Genomic DNA, 25243 nt, shown 5'->3' on the forward strand with positions numbered 1-25243 from the left:
TCAGAATTTCCTGGAACTAAAAAAAGAGACATGCAACTTCAGAATGAAAAGCTACCAAGTGCTAAGCTATATAGTCCTATTGTAGAAAATTTTTACAGCCACAAAATACAGAAAAGAATCACGAAAGTTACCAGAGAGGAAAAAAAATTTCTCTAAATCAAGAATCTGATTTAGAGCAGACTCCTCATCAACAATTCTGAAAACAAGAACATCTAGTGCTAAGGAAACAAACAAAAAGTACTTTAAATGTATTTTTCTGAATCTAGCCAAATTTGTATTCAAATGTGAAGATGAAAAAAAGCATTTTGTAGACATGCAAACTTTCAGACTGAAAGAATACCACCCCAGATCCTTTCTTAAGGAATGACCACAGGTTATAATTTAACAAAAGAAAAATGCAATAAAGCATATGCAATAAGAATGAGCAAATTTTGTTACATCTTCTTTATGATTCTTAAATTGTATAATATTTATATTATATCTTTTACTAACTTGCCATTTATTCCATAACTGAATTTTTCTGTTTAGAAGGTATAACAGTCAAATAACAATCACATTTTTCTTTCACAGGAGTTTGGGGGATAGAATGAAAACTAAAATTGTGACAACAGATTGAAATACTGAAGGACTTTTAGATCCTGGATTGATTTCTGTTGATCTGTAGATAAGAAATATACAAATGTCAACCTCAACAGATTCTATAGACAGTCTGCAGGGTTGCCAGTAGTTTTTTGTGCAATTGGTTTGTTTGTTCGTTAATTTAACACTCATTATCTAGTATTCACAAAACTCTGTTAGGCCCTGAGTAGGGCACAGATATGAGCAAAACCTAGATCCTGCTCTCAAGAAACTCATAATTTAGTGGTGATGACAGACATAAGCACAAGTAATGATGTGATATATAAACATTATGAGAAGATAGAAACAAAATACAATGAGAATGCAGAGATAGCAATAATTACTTTTGAGCTCAGGAATCATGTAAAACTAGTTCATGTGCTACTAAAAAAACTTCAGCATTTCCCAATGAAATGACTTGTCTGCTGTCAAGAGAAGTGTGCTATGTATCATTGTGTCTTATTAGTGATTTCTGAGTAGCCATTAGGGAGAACAAATGTTGCAAGCGAAAATCGCCCTGCCAAAGCAAACCATACGGTTTCACAAAAGTAGTAAATTTGGCACTTGTTCACGACTGACAGTGCGGATTATTCAGACAAAGTGTTTTGTTCTTATTGTTTATGTTAAATTGTTATCATTATGTTTTTCCATAATTACTTAGATTGAACATTAGTTCAACCTACATTTCAACAGACTTAAGAGTCTTTTATCATCTTAAAATGAAAGACATAAATTAAAATTTACCCCTAAAGTGCCGCTGCTGTTTAACACCATTAGTCTGTACTGCTCTGTGTTCTAGAGCCCCTGGATATTTATTCAGGAATGTGAATCAGCTTCAGTCCTCTCATTGCACCCAAACTCTCCAGGAGGCTGGCAGGAGGGGGATGATGGTGCTGGAGAGAGTATGTATGCCAGAGCTTGTCAGGACACAGTGGCAGAATTGCTCTCACCCTCTTCTACTTCTTTGTCCTGCAGATTCCTGCAGGATTATGTTGATTGGCATGACATAAGGATATTACCATCAGACATTCTCTGAAGAATATCAGAAAGCAGATACTTAGTAGATATGACGTTTTATCTAGTATGAATTGAGCAGTTTGGAGATGTCTGTTAATGACTAGGCCTAACAAATTTTTTGAGCCATTTCCCAACATTTCTATGCTTAATGTAAATATTTGTTGCATGGACTTGGATGCTTTAATTTAAGAGGATTTCAGATGTCAGCCTCCAGTTATTATGATATTTTTAGTTTACATCGTTTTGCGGGGGAAGGGGGGTGACTGGGTATATTTGAAGAGAGACAGCTGGATAAAGGCTGTATGGCCGAGTTAATGTATACAGAACTTATTCGGTGAAGATTTGATTTTGATCGAGTCTCTAAACACATACACAATTGTTTCTTTGTTAAAACAATAAACCTGTAGATCTTTAGCTAGGCTTGGAAGCATTGTATCCTGACCCAAATCTAAGCGAGTAAAATATTTTCTGTTAGCAACATTTTACTTCCAAGATGAAATTGAATTGGACTTCATTAACTCTTGTCCCAAAGTGTCTGGATACCTCCAAACATCTGGATCCTTTTCTGACAGAAAAAGAGGTCTTCATGCAGTTAATCCTTCAAACTGAATTTATTGAGCACCTACTAGACACTAATCATTTTAATAGGTGCTTTGGTGGAGGGTTAGAGGTATAGGATACAAAAAAATAATTCCAAGGAGTTACAGTTTTATTGAGGAAAACTTACAGACACATATATACACACAAATACATACACATATATATGTATATATAAAACACAGAATGAAGGAATATATTAATGGAGAGAATAAATGGACACTGATAATTTTAACTTTAATTCTAGTTTTAATTCTACCCATATTAGTTTTTTAATGACTCTGCAGACTTAAAGTTTCTTATGTGTAAAGTGAGAGCGTTAAACCAAATGAGATCTATGCACTCTTTTCAGTTCTGTGTTTAAAAAATTTAATAGCAGTTTATTACATATAGTTAATACATTATTTACTCACTATCTGTAATAATAAAAAGCGAAATAATTCTGTAGGAATTCAGAAATGAGGGAAGTCACTGAAGACTTCACCCATGGAGTAAGCTGAAAAATTTCTAAAGGATAAGAGGAAGAAGGCACCCTTCTAACAAAGGTTCTGAAAGGGAATGTGAGAGGGTGGGCAAGGTGGGGTAAGGAGTGTAGAGAATAGCAGGAGACCAAGATAGGAACTTGCATATAGCAAACACTAATTGATGAGAATCTGATTTGAAACTGGCCTGGCAGGAGCCTGAGGTTCTCATGGAGGAATTGAAGAATAGGACTAGACAGATGAATGGTGACCTCATGATGGGTTATGAATACCATATGCAGAGGAGCTGGTATCTTCTTTAATGGTATCAAGGAAACAAATTGTGGTCTGAGAGTATGAAATCCATTCATTCATTTAATAAACGTTTATTTTGCTCTCTTCTTGTGCTAGGCACTGTTTTAGGTGCGGGAAATATAGGAATAAACAAAATAATGTTCTTGTCCTCATTGAGCTTACATTCTTGTGGAGAGAGAGACAGTACACAAGATAACTAAAATATAGGGCATTTCAGATTGCAGAAGCTGAAAAGGGAAAAATAAAACAGGAGTTGCAACTTTAGTAGGGTGACTGTGAAAGAATTTATGTGATGAAGTCTTTTTTAAGATTGTAGAATTGGACAGAATTTATTGGAGTGAGAAATCAGAAAAACATTATAATCAGTTTCGAGTGACGATGAAGGAAGAGACTTGAGTGGTGACAATAAGGACAGAGAAGAGAAAAGTCTGAGAGATCTTGTTAATGAAGAATCAATAGAAGTGATGGTTTCACATATCAAAGGGGTAAATAAGGGAAAATAGCGACATCTTATGCCTGTAAAACAGGTTATCAAGAGGTGGAAAAAATGGGAAAGGAAAGATAATAAAGGCTCAATTTTTTGTGTGATGAAGAAATACACAGATTGAATTCTGGAACTTCAGAGGAAGGTTAAAAGTGATGATTTAAATTTTGAGGTGACTAGTACTTAGTTGGTATAATACTGAGGTCAAGACCAAGAGCCAGTTTGGAAATTCTTCTGATTTAACATGAAGTATGTAATAATTAGTGTATTAGTCTGTTTTCATACTGCTAGAAAGAACTGCTGAGATTGGGTAATTTATAAAGGAAAGAAGTTTAATTGACTCACAGTTTAGCATGGCTTGGAAGGCCTTAGGAAACTTACAATCATGGCGGAAGGCAAAGGAGAAGTAGGTACCTTCTACTTGCGGTGGCAGGATGGAATGAGTGCCCAGCAAAAGTGGAAAAGCCCCTTATACAACCATCAGATCTTGTGAGAACTTACTCATTATCAAGAGAACAGCATGGGGGTAAACACCCCCATGATTCAATTACCTCCCACCAGGTCCCTCTCATGACACATTGGGATTATGGGAACTACAATTCAAGATGAGATTTGGGTGGGAACACAGCCAAACTCTATCAATTAGTATCCATAGGATCATAATCTTCCTACATGCAAGCTTACTATAGGTGGATTGCCAACTGAATTCATCCTTTTACTTAGCCACATCAATCACCACATCTCCTCCCCAGTGCATTTTTACATAAAATTAGATATTCCATTCATTGGATATTTAACAACGAAGAGAAAAGGAGCTCTACCTGACAGCTGGCTCTGAACTCAACATGCCCCAAACTGAATTCCTCTCCATTTTTCCCCAGACCTGGTCTCTACCACTGTATCTTCTATCAGTCAATGTCTCTCCAAGCTGTACTGTTGCCCAAGCCAGAAAGTTAGAAGTCTCCTGTGGTTCTGTCCTTTTTCTCATACTCCAAATCCAATCTGTTTGGGGCATTTCTTTTAAAAAGTAATTATAACATTAAATAATTTAAGACTAAATATAGTTTAAAACCAAATGCATAGTGTTATAAAACCCACATAGAATTTGTTTCAAAAGAACATATTTGTACTAATAAAAGCTTCATTGATGTCCAAGCTTTCTATTTAAGTGCAAATAAATATGCCTAAAGGAAGAGTCTTAAACGCTCATTTATCAAACAAATTTATACCTGTATTCATTTTTTCCAGTGGATAAATACTGATTGAGTACTAACAGGACGATGTTGGACACTGTGTTAGGAGCTGGGAGGCTCAGAGACAAATTAAATAATCCTGCAGGAGGGTGGTGTGCCACAGAGAGGGTGAGATATCCAGACACACATGCTCATTGCTGATGCCCACCTGCTGTGATAGACAGCTGGTAGAGATGGAGGAGGAGGAGTGTTCTGTGAAGGGCAGGAAACAGAGAGAAAAGACTTCATATAGGAAGTGACATACAAAACACCCATCAATGCTCTCATCCTTTGAAAGTTAGCATTTAAACGTGACTCTAGGAGAAGCCATCTCCACCATACTCAAGTTGCAATTCAAATTTTTTATTGGCTAATCTAATAAAAGTTTAATTTGATTTTGTTCCTCAATATGTTTGAAGTTGAACAAATTTCAACTACAGGTATAGTGGCTCTCTTGAGCCTAAAATTTGATAACTTATTCCAAAAAACATAAGACAGAATAATTTTTTAAGACCATCTCATATAATTTGAGATATACCATCCCAATGACTATATGTCTTGCAATGTGATCCTCAGGCTATTTTTAAAATGAAAAGAAACAAACAAATAAAATAAATAAATATTCTGCAGTATTTGAGTTAATATAGTCCTAGTGAAAATTAGATACCAAACCAGTCTTTTAGGGACAGTCTCTTGTCAATACTTAATTTTGGACCAATAGTGCTTTATCCTTTTTATATTCAGTTTATTGTTACTGGCCTCCAAAGTGGTTTTAGTTATAAACCCACTATTAAAAACATTTCAAAATCATGACTCATCCTCCACAAGTTATATGGCATGATAAGCCCTCTAGATTGCAGTCTGCAAGAATCTTCACTGTAAAGGTAGGAGGAGTGGATTTCAGGAAACTATGTACCTCAAGGATGAGAAGTAGACCTAGAGATAGAGAGTGGAGAGAGAGAGAGAAGGAGAGAGAGAGAGAAAGGCCTACAAAAGAGTCTGAACAATCTATTGAAGATTGTTTGAAACACGACTGAACTCTGTCCTATATAGACTGCTCATTAGAAAATGAAAAATCTTGGCCGGGCGTGGTGGCTCACGCCTGTAATCCCAGCACTTTGGGAGGCCGAGGTGGGTGGATCACCTGAGGTCAGGAGTTCAAGACCTGGCTGGCCAACATGGTGAAACCCCGTCTCTACTAAAAATACAAAAATTAGCCGGGCATGATGAAGGGTGTCTGTAATCCCAGCTACTCGGGAGGCTGAGACAGGAGAATCACTTAAACCCGGGAGGCGGAGGTTGCAGTGATCCGAGGTTGTGCCAATGCACTCCAGCCTGGGCAACAAGAGCAAGACTCCATCTCAAAAAAAAAAAAAAAAAAAAAAAGAAAATGAAAAATCTCAGGAAAGCTTGTGCCTAATTTCTTGTAATTATGGGTGAAACTGTTCAAATGATATTAACTACACCTCACTATTCAGAACCCCTCCCATGACCCAGGCCCCAATTGCAAAGGCCCCAGATGGCCTAGCTTGTGTCAACTGCTAAGACCTCATTCCCTGCAAACATCTCTTTCATTCTAGTCTCCTCACCATTTCTCTCTGAAAATGCCCTCCTCACTTCCTTGCTCAAATGTCACATATCAGAAAGACCTTCCTGGGCCACTTTATCTAGAATATACCTTCCCCTGTCACTTGTTACCCTTTGTATACAGAGTTATTTTCCTTTATAGCAGCAGGAATATGTTTCATTGTCCTTTGTCAATCTCTCCTTGCTTCACTGGATGAGGACTGGGACTTTGTCTAAGTTGTTCACCACGGTGCCTGCCCCAGAACCTAAAGCAGTACCTGGCACATGGTCTCTCAGTAAATATTTGTTGCATGAATTAATGAATACTCTGCCTGGCCCTCAGGTCCCCTCTGGCTTCTTTCATGAACCGTTCATTTCAAATCACATGGCTCTCTACTCGGGGTCCCCAGGACCAGCCTCTGTTGATAGAAATCACTTCTGTATCATTGATTTAGTATCCACTGGGGGCTAGGCCTTGTGGATTTCAGCTCTTGAGGATGAATGACTGAGGAATTACCGGAAATATTCAGAATTTTGCCACAAGTATTTTCTGAGCTGTTTAGTCACTAAGATCAGGCAGGGAACTTTTATATAGATGGACTTAGAGTTAAGAGGCTTGAATTCTTATCTTGACTCTCCTAGTCTAAGGAGACTAGCTATCTTAAGATGGTCATGCCTATTCTGTAGTCCTCAATCTTTTCATCATACATGAGCAATTATATCATCTCCATGCATCTGTTACTTATCTTCTGTGTGAGAGTAGTAATGGCACCCACATCTAAGGCTCTTAGGAGGATTGACAGGATAATTCGTGTTATGTACTGAACACAATGCCTGGCCCACAAGCGCCCCATCATTGTTAACTGTTACTATTACTACGATTCCTTGATACAATTTTTATTATTGCTGAAGAATCTATTTCATTTATAGATGTCTTTTCAAGCTTCTCTACTGGAAAACAAGCAAATCATGTTTTAATGTCTCTCTTTAGAACATACACTCATGCATGCACACAGGAAGAAAAAGTGCCAGAAGAAAAAACTATAAAATTGTTACTGGGATTACAAGTGATTTTTTTGTTGTTGTTGTTATTTTTACCTGGCTGTATTTACTAAAATTTCTACAGAAAATTAAAGGTCATTCTTAAAAGAATTAATGTCACTTGCTGATTTTACACCTCCAAGTGACAGAAAAAAAATTGTTTCATTTAATAAATGAACCTTGGGAAAAAAATGTTTTTCTTACTCTACTTTTATACTAAATTTCACAGCTAATTAAAAACAAATGTTTCTCCCTTGGCATATACCAACTTATTGTGCATTATATGTAGTTGGTTTTGAAATCTAAATTACATCTGCTTCTTGAATCTTCAAATTATTTTCATCATTAATATTTGTATTATTTTTGTATATTTGGACTATAATATTGTATATTGTTAGTTATTTCAAAGTGGTAATTTTCTTAGACAGTTGATATAAGACTGTATATCTAAAAGGCTAAACAAAACAAAAACTATAAATTGCCAGAATGGTATGTGCATAAAATGCTTCCAAACTGGAGCTATTTGCTTTGCATCTTACTGTCCACACTCTTAACCATAACAGAGTTCCACACACTCCCTGAATAGGAGATGTTTGCCAAAACCTTTAAGATATTTGGAAATTCAAAAGTAAATTAGCAGCCTGAATCATAAAAAGAGCTGATGCATAAACATTACATTTTATTTAAAATAAAGTGATGATTTTCTAAAAAAATTTGCAAATGTCTGTATATTTATATGATGTAATATATATAAGTGGACAAGTAATATGTACTCATTGTAGACTTTCTAAAAGATACAGACAGACAGGAAGAAGAAAGCCACATGTATATGCCCATACTCATATCTGAGTGCATGAGAAACATGCCAGAAGTGAAAGACAGACAGCCACTTTGGGCTTGAGTGAGGCTGGCAAAGACTTTTTCCCCTAGATGACTTTACAGGGGACTTGTAAATGTTATGTCCAACATCGAGATGTGGAATCCAGGCCCCTGTTTTCTCTTTCACCCTCTTCTTCAGGATTCATGCCAGTTGGAATTCTCTGCATCTCCCTGTAGAAGTTCAGCAGGGATACTTTATTTTAATACCTTAATGCTTCTTTCAGGTACTGCCTAGTTGTTTATTTTGAACTCTCCGTTCTTTCAAAACTGGACATGTCAATGAAACCTCCTGTTTTCCATTTTCTGAATTTAGCATTTCAACATCTGTATAATAGTTGTACTAAAAGTACTCAAATGTTTTATGAAATTGTGAATATCACACAGTCTTATAAATGGACAAGATGAATTGAGATTTGTTGTTATTGTTGATAGTGAGAAGAATTTCGTTTGCTTGCTTGTTTTGTTTTCCTTCGTTTTGAGGTAGGAGGTGGTGCCAAATTTTTGTTTGAGTGAAGAACTTAACCTTTGGGTGTATCTTCTCATTTATCTCATTTGCTTACAAACCTGTAGGCTAAAGAGATTTCAGAGAGAACAGTTTGTCTTAGGTTCATACCCTGAGACTTGGAAGAGGAGGTATTGAGATTTCTCCTCCTATTTGATTCCTTGGGCTTGTGAAAAATAGAGATTTGGATCTGTCCTGGGGCTTTAATTATCAGTCCCTGAGGATTATTGGGCACCAGCAGTACTTTGTTAGAGCTGTCAAAGAAGCAGAAGCATCACAAAGCCTGGTGCCTACCTAGAAAAACCGTATGAGTAAGCATGGCTTCTGCTATTGAGAAAAATTAAAATTAAAATTAAGACAAGTAAATGACTATATAAAAAATGAGCAATAAAGATCAGGAGCACAAAGAACTTAATGAAAGAAAATTATCCAAATAACTGTCTGTATAGATCAAGTTTTAAAAAATAAAATGAAAATAAACGACATGTTTTAAGAATTGTCCATAGGCAACGTCAAAGCAAACCTATGCTGTCTCAGAACTGCCACCAAGTCTAGAATTAGACATTTTTGCTTTTATTCTTTAGCTCTCTTCTCAGTACCCTATGGATACTTGTCCCTCTGACATTCAGATAAAGATCTGAGAACTTGTAAGAAAAATCCAAAGTTTTCATTTTGTTAAGGAACCCCAGTATAGGATTTCCTAGTGCTGATAAAGTAGACAATGCTTCCAAATGGAACAAGAATAATTCGTGTTATTCATTGGTCTGTGAAATGGTATTATCTTCCTATTCAGCTAAGCATTGGGATAAATTCTACTTCTTTTAAATTTTACACCTATTAAAAAATGGTAGTTTGGCAGAGCCTTCTAGTTGGGCACAACATATCGGAGCATTGACCCCAACTAGCACGTGAATTTGTGTCCACAGTATACATCCAACTTACAGCAAAAGCACACCAAGATAAAATATAAGATACCTCATGAAACTATCTCTCATGTCCTCTTCATATTAACCCTAGCTTGAGCATTCACCTTCCCCTCTGGTGTTCACAGGCTCTTTTGTAGAAGCTTGGCTGTATTGCCTGCCTTTGTATCCTTACAGGCAAAAAGACAAACATTCCCCAAGACAGCCCAAGGACTGGTCTCAGCCTGCCCTGATTGGCCTAGCAAATAATTTGTCCTAGTTCTAGAAACCTAACTCTAAGAAGCTAAACTCAGTGATTACTTAAGACTGCATATTTTTCTGTTCTATTCCTCAAAGTACTCTTTATTCTCATTCCCATCCTTCAAACCCAATTTCCCCACTGGTTCCCACTGTGTTTATCATTAACTGAGCATACTTATGACTTTTGCCACATCCTCAAAACTTTGTCATTATTACAATCAAGGTAGCTACTGCCTGTTGTATCATTTCCACAATTTCCTGGAGAAATCAGATTTCCCCTTCTTTTTCATGAGCCCACCTCCTACTATAAGAGCTTCTCACCTGCTTTGCTCATCAGTGTGCTTTCTAGATCAGTCAACTAGCATGTGTTGGGCAGAGTACAGGACTGTATACTTGCTTTTCTATTTAGTCTGAAACCCCAAATTGAAATTTGCAGCCACATGTTTCCTCTTTTTCCTGCATGTCACTTTTTCTTGTGTTCCCTGATAGTCTAACTTTTCCTCTAAGTTTGGAGAAAGCAAGCAACCATCAAGAAACAGCTGGTTAATTATCAAAGAAATGCAAATTAAAATGAGGTGCAATTTTTGGCCAACCTTATTGGCAAAAATGAAAAATGTGATGATACCCTGAGTTGGTGAGGGTATGATGAGCTCTTACACAGCTAGTGGAGTGAATGGGACAGTGACAGACAGGGAAGCCTGTTCCTGAGGCCTGGGGCAAGTCCTATATAAAATTTTTAGCATGTTACCACTTACTGGGCAGCCCTGAAAAGCATTTATACAAACTCTTTCACTGGGTATGCTTTCAGGTCCAGCAATTTTACTCCTAGAAATTTGTCCCTAAGGACACAGGTACAAAGATATTTGTCACAAACCATGTATAATAGAGAATTGGGTTATGGCACATTTATGGAACATAATGCAACCGTTATCCATGTCAATGAAGACATACATATATAAATAATATGCATGTTTATCTAAGTATATACACATGTATCTACATATTGATCTGGGAATATGTCCAAACTATACTGTTAGTTTTATAAAATATTACATTATGATCTCACTTTTGTGATGAAAAATACACATGTATGTATATGCTATGTACATAGATGATAAATATATGTGTGTATGTGTGTTTGCAAACAAGTCTGGAAAGATAAACACCAAAAGTTTACAGTATTATCTCTGGGTTCCAGGGTGGAGTAATCTTTTGTCCTCTAAATTTTCTTTTCTTTTCTTCTTTTTGCAGCAGGGCCTCACTCGATCACCCAGGCTGTAGTGCAGTGGTGCAATCTCACTGAAACTTCCACTTCCTGGGTTCAAGCGATTCTTCTGCCTCAGCCTTCCTAGTAGCAGGGACTACAGGTGTGCACCACTGCACCTGGCTTATTTTTGTATTTTTGGTAGAGATGGGGTTTCACCATATTGGCCAGGCTGGTCTCAAACTCCTGACCTCAAGTGATCCACCCACCTTGCGCTCCCAAAGTGCTACGATTACAACAGGTGTAAGCCACTGCGCCCAGCCTGTCTTCTCTATTTTCTAAACTTTTTGCAATGAACATGCATTACTTTATGATCAGGCAAAATGAAGATATTTAAAATTATATTAAAGCACAGACATGAAATATTCTCTACCTCATAATGTTTTTCATGTTATAATCAAATCATTCAGCAAATGTTAATAATTATGGTATAAATAAATGCCATTTATTGAGCGTTTGCCAGTAGGCATTGGATTAGACATTTTATATTAGACATTTTATATACATAGTCTAATCTAATTTTCCCAGTAACTTCATGAGGCAAATAACATTCAGCTAACCAGATGCATAGTCAGAATTTGAATCCTGTTTGGTCTGTCTCCAAATCTGCTTTTTTGTGACTCCTGAGCCATAAAGGTGTGAGGTTTACAGTGGTAACTTAAATTTAAATCCTCGGCCGGGCGCGGTGGCTCAAGCCTGTAATCCCAGCACTTTGGGAGGCCGAGACGGGCGGATCACGAGGTCAGGAGTTCGAGACCATCCTGGCTAACACGGTGAAACCCCGTCTCTACTAAATAATAATACAAAAAACTAGCCGGGCGAGGTGGCGGGCGCCTGTAGTCCCGGCTACTCGGGAGGCTGAGGCAGGAGAATGGCGTAAAAACCCGGGAGGCGGAGCTTGCAGTGAGCTGAGATCTGGCCACTGCACTCCACCCTGGGCCACACAGCGGGACTCCGTCTCAAAATAAATAAATAAATAAATAAATTTAAATCCTTCTAAGGAGTTTATGTGGCAAAATGCAAGCAGTATTCTAGAATTGGCGGGTGTTGTTCAGTATCAGAAACTAAGGCCTGTCTGGAATGCTGGATTTTCTTCACTGTTGTTCCCTCATTCTGAGTATGTCATATAGAAATGATATTTTCTGGGATATCCAATAGTAGGCAAGAAAAGGACTCTTGTCTCCTCTGGTAGAGAAACGTATCACCCTTTTCATTCTAAAGACTTACTTCTACTAAGACAGAGAATAGGTGCATAAAGTAAATATCCACCCACTGTCTTTGACTCATTTTTGGTGTGTTAGAAGTATATTAACCAGTGCTTGTTTTAATATCAGACAGTTTATGTAGAAGTAACCACAGCTGATAAAACTCATGTGTTCATGCCAGTAATGAAATTCCTCACAGTTCAAGTAATCATGGGGCCACTAACCTATGAGGTTGTTACTAAGAAACACAGGACAGAGCCTAATTTTTCTTATTAGCTACCCTTTGGGTCAAGTGTCTGACTTTCCCAAAGTTTGTTGCTTCATCATTCATTGTCATCAGCGAAAGAAGAATAGCAGATACATAGGGGGCTTCTCGTTTCAGTCAGTATCACTTATTTCACAGAAACATTACTCATGCAGCTTCCACTGAGCAGTTACACAACTAGAAGCTCAGATGGCTGGTAAGAAGCCCTGAGATCACTTCATGCCAAACCTTATAAACACAGGTTCCTCTTTGGGGACTTCCTGGGTAACCCTGTCCTGCCCATGGCTTCCCTAGGCACATTTCCAAAACTTTCTTGGCTGAGCTGGGATGCTTTGAGACTCCAAAGCATCATGTTTCCTTGCTGAGTTAGGAAAGTAAACGTTTCACAATGTTTGTACATAAAAGGTTTGAGTTGGCCGGGTGCAGTGGCTCACACCTGTAATCCCAGCACTTTGGGAGGCCAAGGCAGGTAGATCACTTGCGGTCAGGGGTTCAAGACCAGCTTGGCCAACGTGGTGAAACCCTGTCTCTACTGAAAATGCAAAAAAAATTAACCGGGCGTGGTGATGTGCGCTTGTAATCCCAGCTACTCAGGAGGCGGAGGCAGGAGAATCTCTTGAACCCAGGAGGTGGAAGTTGCAGTGAGCTGAGATCATACCACTGCACTCCAGCCTGGGTGAGGGAGTGAGACTCCACCTCAAAAAAAAAAAAGGTTTGAGTTTAATATTCTCCTTTTAACATTCTCAGTTTTCTTGTCTTGAAAAGCACTTTATGACATAAACTCACTTTCATAAATATTCAATACAAGCTAGATTTGTAATAATTTAGTGTGTAGGACTAGTTTTAGCTGCCAATTCTCTACTAGTGTAGCGTTTCTTGTGACTCTTGCTTAGGTACTTTTTCTTTCATGGTCTGGTTCTGCCTTTTCTGACTCAGGTGTATGCTCTGCACTCATACTGGCCATGCTTTCTCATTTGAATGCTGATCCTTGCTTATATTGCAAAGGTAGATTATCTGTGTAGTCCGTAAGTGCCCCCAATCAGCCTTTCATAATGCAGAGACTTCCTACTGCAATTACACAATCTCAGGAGTGTATGCAACAGTATTTTCATTGCTTTAGCTATTTCTACTCCTGTTTGCTAGTGCTTAGATTAGTACAAAGCACAAAATTTCAGAGAGTCTGTCTTGAATCAGAAAATGCTTAGCCAATGACTTCTGCAAAATACCACTAAAAGGCTGTTTTCCACAGAGAACACAGAAAAGGTACTTCCTTAGCCCACAACATTGGCAGCAAACAAAGTGAGCTGGGATGGAGGGGTGGGGTTGCAAAGATGAATTAATGACAGATTCTGGCTTCAGAGACCTCCAGTCTTGTAAGTGAGACAAGTATGTGAATATCTATAATATAAAGTCAAAATTCTACCTGTCACAAGGGAAGTGCCGGGGTAATTGCAGGGAATAGAAATTACTTTTGACTGGGAATATCAGGGATGACTTTTAGCAGACTCGTGAATCAAGACAAGATTTAGAAAAGCAAAGCTGGACAGGGAGAACATTTCAGATGGAGGAATCAATATGAGCAAAGCCGTAAGTCTGGCTTCCTTATTTTAAAGATGTGTAAACAGATACAGAGAAGTGATGTGACTTACAAAGATTTCCATCAAGTTGGATTCTTGCCTGAGAAAATCAGTCTTCACAAATTCTGGCCCCCTAAGGGTTCTAAACAGTTTAGCTTTAAAATCAATTGAAAATGGAGTATATTATTAGTGGGGAAACATTTAGATGCTGTGGGCAATGCTTGCAGTACGTTTTATCCTTTCAGAAAAGAGCAGCAGCACTGGGCCTAGCTTCAACTGATTACTAGTGAATGAGTTATTGACTGAGAGCAGTTGTCGAGGCCCTTCTGCATGGCTGGGTCCATACACCCCAGCAGTGAGCACCCCACCGGTCTGCTCAAAGATGGAATGCCTGCAGACTTTCTGGCTTTCAGCTTAGGGTGGCCAGATTTAGCAACTAAAAATACAAGATGCCTTGTTAAATTTGAATTTCAAGTAAACAACAAATAATTTTTTGTATAAATATGTCTGATGCAATATTTGCAATGCTATTTTAACTTTGTTTTATATGATCAGAGTTTATATTTTTATTTGCATAATTAGAAGAATAGTTTTGCCTTAAAAACAATTAGTTGATATTTGCAGTTATACCTTTTTTTTTTTTTTTAAAGTACCACTTAACAAAACCTCAGAGATTTTCAAAGACCAAAATCCAAGGGAAGTTAAGGTGGATAAACTTGGATGTGTTTTATTCATATTTATATACCCAACATCTGGTTGACAATAGGCAGTCAATAAACACTCTGAATAAATGTAGATGAGATAGCATATTATTGATTTTTTGTTCCCTGTCTTGTTAGACTCGCCCTATATTTAATTTAAGCAAATTTAATTCATCTTTGCAATCCCTACCTGGCCATCGCAGCTCATTTTGTTTGCTGCTAATGTGGGCTGAGGAAGCACTTTTTCTGTGTTCTCTGTGGAAAACAATCATCGTAGGGACATGTTGCAGAAGCCATGTAATTCAAATATAGTCCTTTTCTAAAATGTCCCAGTGGTTGAGAATTGAGAAACATCCTTCGTCATGATCAGTATTTACCAAATGATTAATTCACTGCACCTGAAGAGGAGAGGCCCAAGTAATTGGGCAGTTTAAAAAAAAAAAATTTGACAGATTATCTGCTAACTTAGTCCTGAATTCATATCTCTTGATTCCTAAGCTCCTTCTTACCAGCTTCTAATAATGACTGTCTATAAAGCGATAACCTAAACTTTGTGGATTAAATATCCCAGAGGTCATTAATGACTGTCTTGCATTTTATAAGAAATCAGATCTCTGAAATCATTCATGAAATATAATTCACTACAGATGAAATTTCTCCACTTTGGTACAAAGTGTTTTTGGTCCTGACACTACATTTTGAAGATATTAAAACCAAAACTAAAAGCATGGTCTACAGCTTGTATTAATTATCCTTGGGTAGTTTATGGAAGCATTTGAGTTCTTAAGAAATAGTTATCTCATATGATTAAAAAGGCCTGTCTCCATCTCAGGGCTGTTTCTGTATTTTAATGATTATTTTATTCTCCTAAAGTTTAAGTGTTTTGGGTTCTAATAGACCAAATGAATGCATAGCGAAAGCAAATTTAAAAAGGATGAGGCGTAAATGGCAATTCCATTTGTTGGACTATGGCTGATATGTTGGATTCTTTTGGCCTAGACAGCTCTTTCATCAGAAGTCCAAGTACTTGCGTCTAAATTAGAAAGTTTTGAGTGTGAAAACACGAACATACTGTTTTATTCTTCCCGTTATTTAATGCTTTCTCAGTGTTAATGTTCCTTGCTCTTTGGGTTTTGTGAGCTCCAGGAAATTCTGTAAAACAAAGAATGGAACCCTTGGTCACAACCAAGAATATTTGTATTTCTCCCTTGCTTTCCCCAGTATGCTTTTCACAGAAAAACTTTTTGTATGTGTAGAGCTGGATATTTTTAAGACTTCCTGAAACAAATGTTTATTCTAATTACAGTTTTATATGGGTTCTACCACTTAAAGAAAACCCACAGTGTGAAAATGTGCACTTATGGAAATAATAAATTACATCAATGCCTAACACCTGGTTCCTGATAGCCTGCACAAAGGATGGATAAACAAACGCAGAAATAGTCACCAACCACTGTAAGCAGGACCATAAAATAAGTAATTAGATCATATCAACAAATCAAACCCGTCTGGAAGCAACAGAAGGAACAGCTTTGGGTTTTCACTGTGGAGTTCATTTCAAGAACCTAACAGCAAGCATGGTATAGCTCTCTCCTGTAGCTTAAGTAAAGTAACTTGAAAAGTTATAAATTATATATTTTTATAATATATAATATATTTTAGAATTTTACCTTTTGAGTTTTTAAAATTTTGCTCTGAGAGTTGTGAGAGTTTTATAAATTTTTATTTTGTAAACAGTTTGCATTCATTGTACAAAAGTGATCATTGGCAAAAAAAAAAAAGGGGGGGGAATAGAAATCACTTGTGATTTCACCACTCAAAGATAAGTATTATTACTGGTTGTAATCCTTCAAAATTTTTAATGAATACATATAAATATATATTTTAATAAAAATGGACTCATCCTTTATTTGCTGTTTTTTAACTTGTGTTTTTCATTTAATTGTGACATCTTTCTGTATCTATATCTGTGTACACCTCCAACAGAAGTTCTATGGGCTTTCTATACAAACGTCCATTTATTGACTTTTGAGGATTTGTAGACCCCTCCATCCAAAAAATGTATACAGAATTTTGTGAGTTGTCTCTGTATGGGCATTTTTTTCTGGAAAAAAAATTGCAGTGGGACTTCTATTAGGTTTACTTTTTATTGTTAAATTAAAGGAGAGATTCCAATCCTGCATTTTCCCATTCAGGAACATACTAAAACTCAGTGTGTTCTTGTCCTCTTTATTCGCTCTCTAAATTTGCACTTTTCCTTTATGTAGGCCCTGCATCATTGTTTTAACAATTTCATGGTCATTTTCTTTTAAACACTTAAGTTTTCAATACTTTTTATCATGGTGTTATTGCATCCTAAGATCTGTCTTTACCTTGTAAACCTATCTTCAATTAATGCAGAACTCAATGATAATGTGTGACTCAATTTACATACACTTGCTTTAGATTTAATATTACATGAACACGTTTCCAAAGAGCTATATGCTGTTTTCCATATGACAGGATAAAATAAATTATTTTTTATCAAATGGAAACATACCCTCAAGGATTTACTTTGCATTTTTACATAACAAAATCCTTTTAATATGTCTTTTAAAACTTTAACAAGTTTTCTGTTAATTTTATATCTATGTATATAATCATATACATATATGCAAATGTATATGCACATATATATGTATGTTCTGCATTTTCATATATAAACCAAGGCTGTTATTTAAAATTTCAAAGGAACCAGCTGAAAAAAATGTATATTTCTAAACTTCAATGTTGTCTACAAATTTAATTTCATAGAAGACAGAACCATAGAAAAAAAAATTCAGAGATTTGGAGCAAAGGATGGGTAAAGCTTCCATTACTCCATCAAATTAATGAACTGTCAGGAAACTCCATAGTTTGGAAACTTTAACCATGGAGAGAAATAACTTTGATAGGGCCAACCCATTTCCAGCTGGCCCTTATTCTCCCAAATTTCCCAATAAACTTCTTTCCCAAAGGTGTGCTCTAGTTTTATCCACTTGAGGCCTTTCTCTCCACTCCTTCCCACCTTCCTAACCTTGTTCTCCCACCTGCCATCTTGCCTCTCATTCCTTGATCCTCAGACTTGATCTCTGGCCCCTGTTCTGGTCAGAGGGACTGCCTTGGTGGCTTCTCGACAGTCTCAGATTTGCCTCTTTTCCCAGTCCTTTCCCTAGGTAGCTATCTCTCCACTACTCTTTTGTCAGCTGTGAAGCCAGTTTAACTTCTCTTTCACAGCTCATTCAGCCTTCATCATGATGATAGGCCTCTTCTATTTTCTAAAACCTTGTTTCTGTTGACTGTCATTGCTCCCTTCCTGAATGTGGCTTATCTTCCACATTTTCCTGCCTCTAGATCTCCTGCTCACTGACTCCCTTCTCCACTCCCACCCCACCACCATTCTCTTTCCTGTAAGTCAGTTTCTTACTTATTATAGACTTATGTAGATGAGTGTACTCGTGTTAACATTAAACACAATCACCATAGTGTTTGCCTACAGAAAACAAGAATTTCAAAAAATACATGTAGAATTTAAAGAGGGAATTATTAGTATCTATGGATTGATTAATTTATCTAATTTTCTTCTCTCTTGTTTTTTAGCCGTAGGCATGATCTTTACCCACTTGGACATGTACAAATATTACAATTTCCTTTTGCTGCAGAAAGTATAAAAATAATCTTTATATAAGAATTCATAATTCATTTATTACTATAAATCTATAAATCATAATTCATTACTATAAATCTTTTTTTTTTTTTTTTTGAGACAAGGTCTCACTCTGTCTCCCAGGCTGGAGGTGATCTTGCAGTGGGGTGATCTTGGCTGATGGCAATCTCTGCCTCCCAGGCTCAGGTGATTCTCCTGCCTCAGCTTCCCAAGTAGCTGGGATTACAGGTGTGCACTGCTACCACCCGGCTAATTTTTGTATTTTTAGTAGAGACAGGGTTTCACCATGTTGGCCAGGCTGGTCTCGAACTCCTGACCTCAAATGATCCACCTGCCTCGGCCTCCCAAAGTGCTGGGATTACAGGTATGAGCCACTGCACCCGTCCTCATTACTGTCAATCTTTCTAACTCTCTGCAAATGACTCTAAATAAAGGTAAATGAATAAATGGAAATAAGTGGGAGGCTATGGGACAGTGAGAGGTTAGGCCAGTCCTCAGGGACTGAGCCACCCAGAGTCCTAGCTAGAGACCTCTGTTCCGTTCTGTTAGCACCCTCCCCCACCCCTACTCCTACCCACTACAGGTACACGGGGCTGAGGGCCCAGTAGAGTGGCATACACGAGAGGTCCGGGAGGAGCCGTAAGGCCAGAGGATGGGGGGCAGCAAAAGAGGCTGGGGTGATGCTGGCCAGCATCCAGTTCCCCTGCCATCTGGGTACGGGGGAGGGGCATGGCCGGAGCAGGGTATTGGGCTGGACAAGCTGCCCTGGGAGGTGGAATGTGGGTCCTAGGTTCTGTGCCACTAGGTGTCAGACAAACTGGGCCTGGGGAGGACTCCAGGAGGACATGAGGTGGGGAAAGCCCTAGAAAAGGAGAGGCAAACACTTTGGCTCCGTGGTGCAGGGGGCTGAGCTTTCCTCTGCTCTCTAAGACAGTACAGGTGCTGGTGCAGGAGTGGGATTTGTGGCCAGAACCGTGCAGTGAGGGCGGCTGGGGGAAGTCAGGAGTCTGTGGCTCTCAGGCTGTGTAGTGATGGGGTGGGGGTTGTCCCCAGGCAGCCTCTAGGTCAGACAGTCTATGTCCCAGCCACACAGGACATGTCCCTGTCACTCAGAGGCTGAGAATAGACACATCAAAGAGGTCACAGACACCCTTACTCATCCAGGTTGTAGGTGTAACCATGGTCTTGGCAGATGGAGAAAGATGGAGGAGGAGGGAGAATACTTCTGAGAACATCAACACCTCCAGCAGCTCTGAGCTCATATGTTCTCGTGTGAGATCCAAGAGTGACAACTGTTCAGGGAGTTCCAGAATGCCTGTAGGGTCTGCCTTGAGGGGTTCAAAGGAGATAGAGGGGTTGGGTTCTGATGCATTGGCATCATTGCTGCTGCTGCTGCTATCCAGCAGAGAAGACTACAAGGGGTGAGTGTCTCATGCTGCCAGTCCAGTGAGAGTGAGCTCAGCTCACCACCGGGCTCTGGAGCTGTCAGGGTCAGAGGTAAGCGGTGGTCAACTGAGTCCTACTTGCATGTGAAGTTTCCTGGAGATGGAACAGGGAAGGCTCAGGCAGAGATGGAGGGCTAGAGACAGCAGGTGGGCTCTGGAAGGTGTTGGCATAGGCACAGCCACAGGCAGTGAGCTCCATACCTCCTTGTTCACCAGCCTTGAAGGGGCCACTCAGGCTGTTCAGGTGAATCTCATACTGTTGCCCACTGGGGACTTCTGGGATGGGCATCTGTAGACTGGTACCCGACAGGGTCTGTATGGCCAGTATGGCAGGAGGGTGTCTCCAGCAAAGCCTCTACCAATGTCCTCATGAGTCACATAGGCCAAGCAGCTATGATGTTCCAGATGTTCTGCTTCCCCCACACCTGGTCCAATTTTTGCTCCTGCTGCTGCAGTTCCTTGATCTCTGCCTTGAGCTCAGTCAGCTTGTCTGCAATCTCCAGCCCTATTGCAGCCAGACCCCATGCCTTTCCACTGATGCTGTTCTTGGATTTTTTACTCCATTAGCCCTATGCCTTCCAATACATTGGTAATGCTGTAAACTTGCGGTTTCTGGCACACAGATAGGGTGTCAGCTGCCAGCTTGAGGTCAAGCACGCTGTCCTTGGCCTCCTGCAGAAGTGGTGGGAGTTTGGTGGTGAGAGTCTCAAATACTTCTCATATCCCACTGAAGGTCCCTGGGGGCAGCATTGCCTGTGGCCCAGCCTCTGCTTCTCCTCAGCCAGGCCAGCTATTTTCGTCTCTTATTTACATTTGTTCTAGACTCCTGAGCCCGTCTATACCTACTGAAGTTAAAATGTTTAGTCATAAGATATATATGCCTTTAAGTAAATTGGATATATGGAAATCTGGATTGACAAAAACAAAATCAATTGTATAACTTTTCAAAACGCTTCATCATCGCATTTAAAGGACCTTGTAAAATATACCTTAGTGTCTTTAAAGTTGTCTTGGTTTATTTAAAAATTATTTCAGAATAGTTTTTGAAATTCTGTAAACAGAAGTACCTGGCCATGGATGTGTACATGCGCCTATAAATAGGCCATATCTTCACCATTAAAAAGGCAAACCAGTCTGGATTTTAATTTTGATGTTTCACATTTGCTATTTCAAATCACTAAAAGTATCAAGAAGTTGTGCATTTCTACATTTGAGGTACTACATGACTGTGCTTTTGTGGTGGAAGGAAATATGCATTACTAAGATGAATTTACCCTATAGAAGGAAAACTATAGGAATTTCCTCTGCATCACCAAAACCGTGAACCTTCTGGCCCCCTACTGTTATTAAAAAGAGCTCATTCCAACAGAGTTGCTGACATTGAACTCGATTCCTCGCATGTAAGGGTCCATGTCTTTCACTCACTGGTTGGGGCTAGGGGAGCGTATAATGTATATAATACCTGTCACAGACCAGGAAACTGTAAAAGGAAAAACTCTTGAAGTGACTACTTTTAAGTCAATTGGGAATGATGCTTTCAGCAGAATCTCAGAAAAAGCAAACATGAAACTAATGACCCTGAAAAATTTTTGTATAGTTTCCTTTGGTCGTAGTCCTATTGGCACAACCTCAGCCTTCAGCTTTTCACGTCCTTGGTGGATTATGTAGTTATGTAGTTAATAATAATTGTGAATTTACTGTTATCTGAACTTTCCTTTTGTGCATTACTTGCTATCTCAATACTGTATGTTTTTAAAGGGCCACATCCCAAAAAGAAGCCCATCCTTTGCCCCCTACCATTTCAGCCTGTTAAAAACTCTCTTTTTTTAAAATATGGCAGACCATTTACTCTTTATTTGATGATCTCATTATGTTTATTTGATATTCTCATTAACTATGTTGTTTGCATCTTTCCTGGTTAAAAGTTCACAGGAAGATTCTAAATTGAAAATACAAATGTATGTCAGATTATGGCATGTGGAAAACACTTTTTTGAATTGACTGAGAGTCTTTGTAGTATGAATGCAAAGAGTGGGGATTCTTGAGTCAAAACAATTGTTTTCAAATCTCAGTGTTTCAATTTCCTACCTTAGTGACAATATGCAAGTTACTGAACTTCTCTTAGCTTTCCTATTCCCATCTGTGAAAGAGTGATCATAATTTATAGGCCTATGGTACAGATGAATAACAAAATATATGTGAAAGTACCTGACATTTTGTAATGGATATTGAATGAATGTAAAAATGAAATAACTGGGACAAGACAGGTATAAAGAGAACCAAACTATGATAGTCCCTAAAGGGCTTTTTTTCCACTTAAATAAGAAAACACGTGTAAAGTCACTAGCGCAGTGTTCAGGACATGGTTGACTATCAAGGGATGTTAGTTCCTCCTTCGCAGAACATTTCCGGTTACATCTTTGTTTGGTGTTCCAAACTGAAAACATGTTTATGTATTCTTGTGTCAACATTCAATAACCAGTTGCCTCATTGCAATGCTTCTTAACATTGGTTTGTATGCATATCACCTGGGAATGTTGTTAAATGTAGATTCTGACTCAGGAGGTCTAGGATGGAGTCGAAAATTCTATATTTTCAAAAGTCTCACAGCCAATTCCTATAAAGTTGGTCCAGTTGAATAGCAAAGCCTTAATAGGCCAGGCGTTATCCTCTCTTTGTTCCTTGCATTATCTGATTTCATAAAGCTTACAGTGTAAAGATGGTATTATTTTACACATTTTACAAATGAGAAAGTTTTAACCCACAGAGGGTTGATGAACGAAGATCATTGAAACCAATCATTCTGCCATATTTCTTATGCTACCACAATCCATTTTTTTATTGTGTAGCTATTCTCTCATTTAGTTATCATATTCCTTTAAGTTAATAGTTATCAAGTTTCCTTTTATACTTTCTAAAGTCTTTAAAATTTTTAATATTATGGATACATATTGTACATATTTATGGGACATGTGATATTTTGATACAAACATATAATGTGTAATAATCAAATCAGAGGAATTGGAATATCCATTGCCTCAAGCATTTATCATTTATTTGTGTTAGGAACATTCCAATTCCACTCTTTTAGTTACTTTGAAATATATAATAAATTATTGTTAACTGTAGTCACCCCATTGTGCCACTGAATACTGGATCTTATTCCTTCTAATTATATTTTTGTACCCATTAACCATCCTCTGTTTGTCCCCTCCCTCCCCATTACTCTTCCCAGCCTCTGAAAACTGTTATTCTATTCTTTATCTCCATGAGTTAATTTTTTATTTAGCTCCCACGTGTGAGTGACAACATGTGACATTTGTCTTTCTGTGCCTGGCTTATTTCACTTAACATAATATCCTCCATTTCTAAATATGTTGTTGCAAATGATAGGATTTCAGTATGGAGTTTCCTCCAAAAACTAAAACTAGAACTGCTGTACGATCCAGCAATCCCACTACTGGGTATATATCCAAAAGAAAGGAAAATCGTATATGGAAGAGATATCTGCACTCCCATATTTATTGCAGTGCTCTTCACAAGAGCCAAGATACGAAATCAGCCTAGGTGTCCATCAACAGATGAATGGATGAAGAAAATGTGGTGTATGTACACAATGGAGTATTGTTCAGCCATAGAAAAGAATTCTTTATATCCTTTTATATCTTTATCACTATTTCCCATTCTTTTCCCAATCTTTGCTCAGGTAATATGTAGCTTTGGTTTGTCAGTATCCCCATGTTTAACCCTGTCAGAGACAACTCACCCTCAATGGAGCCATCTTTAAATGGCAAAATGATTGAGAGCAGTGAGGCAGATTTTGATATGTATTTGGTATAATTAATACAAGCTAGTTTTGTAAATCAGAACTCCTTTCTAGCTCTCTGGAATGAGCTGTCAAATCCTCTCCCAGTGAGGAGACAGTTGAGCTAAGAACCATCAGCTCTGAAATACCAATTTCCATGGTTCTACCACAGGGAAGCCCTGCCCCACCAACTGGGGTATTTTTCTTCCCCCTCACTATTTCCAGCTTTATATCAGAGGATGCAGTCCCATTGCTTTTCATCCCCTGAGCCTCATTGATAGTAAATTATCTAGAATAACACTGTGTTGCTGCATGCTTCTGTTATCTTTGCCTCAGTTACAGCACCAGGCTCCCCTCCCACTCCCAGGGCACACCTCCAATTGCTGTCCCAGTTATTTGGAAACAGCCAGTGTTTCCATGCCCTGGGTTAGGTTTGCTCTTGTTTCTATATCCCGTTCTTTTCTCCCAACTTTCCCACAACCAGTGCCATAGAGATATGGTTTCTAGCCCATTTCTAGAACCTACTGCTGACAGGAACATGTTCATAATTTCTTTTTTACAAAGATTATTTGAGAATCATGAGAACATCTTAATCACACTCAATGACTCAATGTATAAATGATGAACTTATTTTAAAAAACAGTTAAACATAACATAATCATAAAAATATTGAAGAAGAGTGAGGTTAGCTTGGGTCGCTGGTCTCTTTTCTCACAAGGAGATGATGAATGTTAGATGTTGGCTAGAGCCAAAGACAACTAGCTGGTCAAAAATTTCAGGACTGCTGATCTGCTCCCTTCCCTCCCTCCCTCTCTCCCTTCCCTCCTGCCTTTCCTTCCTTTTTGTCTCTTCAGTCTTCTTATATGTGTTACAGTGTACTTGCAGAATCCCTGCAGAGGGATTCATCGTTAAGCTATCCATATATAGTATGAGTGTTTTTAATGTCAATAAGTACACAACTTCGCCATCACTTAAATTGCTGCTTAACTATGTACATAGCTATGCCAAAATTAATTTAACTAATCTTCAGATATGGCACATTTTGATTCCTTCCCAACTTGTTTTGCTGTTACAAGTCATGGTGGTCCTTGGCCGTGCTAAGATCTAAGCAACTGCTTTTCAGTTATTTCCCGCTTCTTTGTCCACCTATTTGCCTCCTCAATGAATGCTTGCAGGTGTGGGTTCTCCCTTTTAGAAATACGTCACCCAATATGGTATTCAAATACATTGAGTAACTTTGTTATTGTATGGTAAGTATTGTGCTTCAAAACTTGGATTTTACCTGTTTGCTTGCTGTGTGACCTTGGACAAGCCATGTAATATGTCTGTGCTTCAGTTTCCTCACCTATGACATGGGGATAATAATAGTAGTTATCATATAGTGTTGTTGTAAAAATTAAGGAAATGATATATGCAAATAG

The 25243-nt window shown here is 38.3% G+C and overlaps 1 protein-coding gene, 1 long non-coding RNA gene and 1 pseudogene across 12 annotated transcripts in view; 1 reads left to right on the top strand and 2 right to left on the bottom strand.

Annotated features, from left to right (window-relative positions):
- The window catches only part of KIF6 (kinesin family member 6), a 389626-nt gene that overhangs the window by 149162 nt on the left and 215221 nt on the right, over positions 1–25243 (top strand). The window lies entirely within an intron of this gene.
- The window catches only part of LOC144340361 (uncharacterized), a 221736-nt gene that overhangs the window by 129417 nt on the left and 67076 nt on the right, over positions 1–25243 (bottom strand). The window lies entirely within an intron of this gene.
- On the bottom strand, positions 19938–22232 carry LOC100428094 (transcription factor E2F4 pseudogene; annotated as a pseudogene).

The sequence above is a fragment of the Macaca mulatta genome, chromosome 4 (genome assembly GCF_049350105.2).
Source record: "Macaca mulatta isolate MMU2019108-1 chromosome 4, T2T-MMU8v2.0, whole genome shotgun sequence".
Lineage (NCBI taxonomy): Eukaryota > Metazoa > Chordata > Mammalia > Primates > Cercopithecidae > Macaca > Macaca mulatta.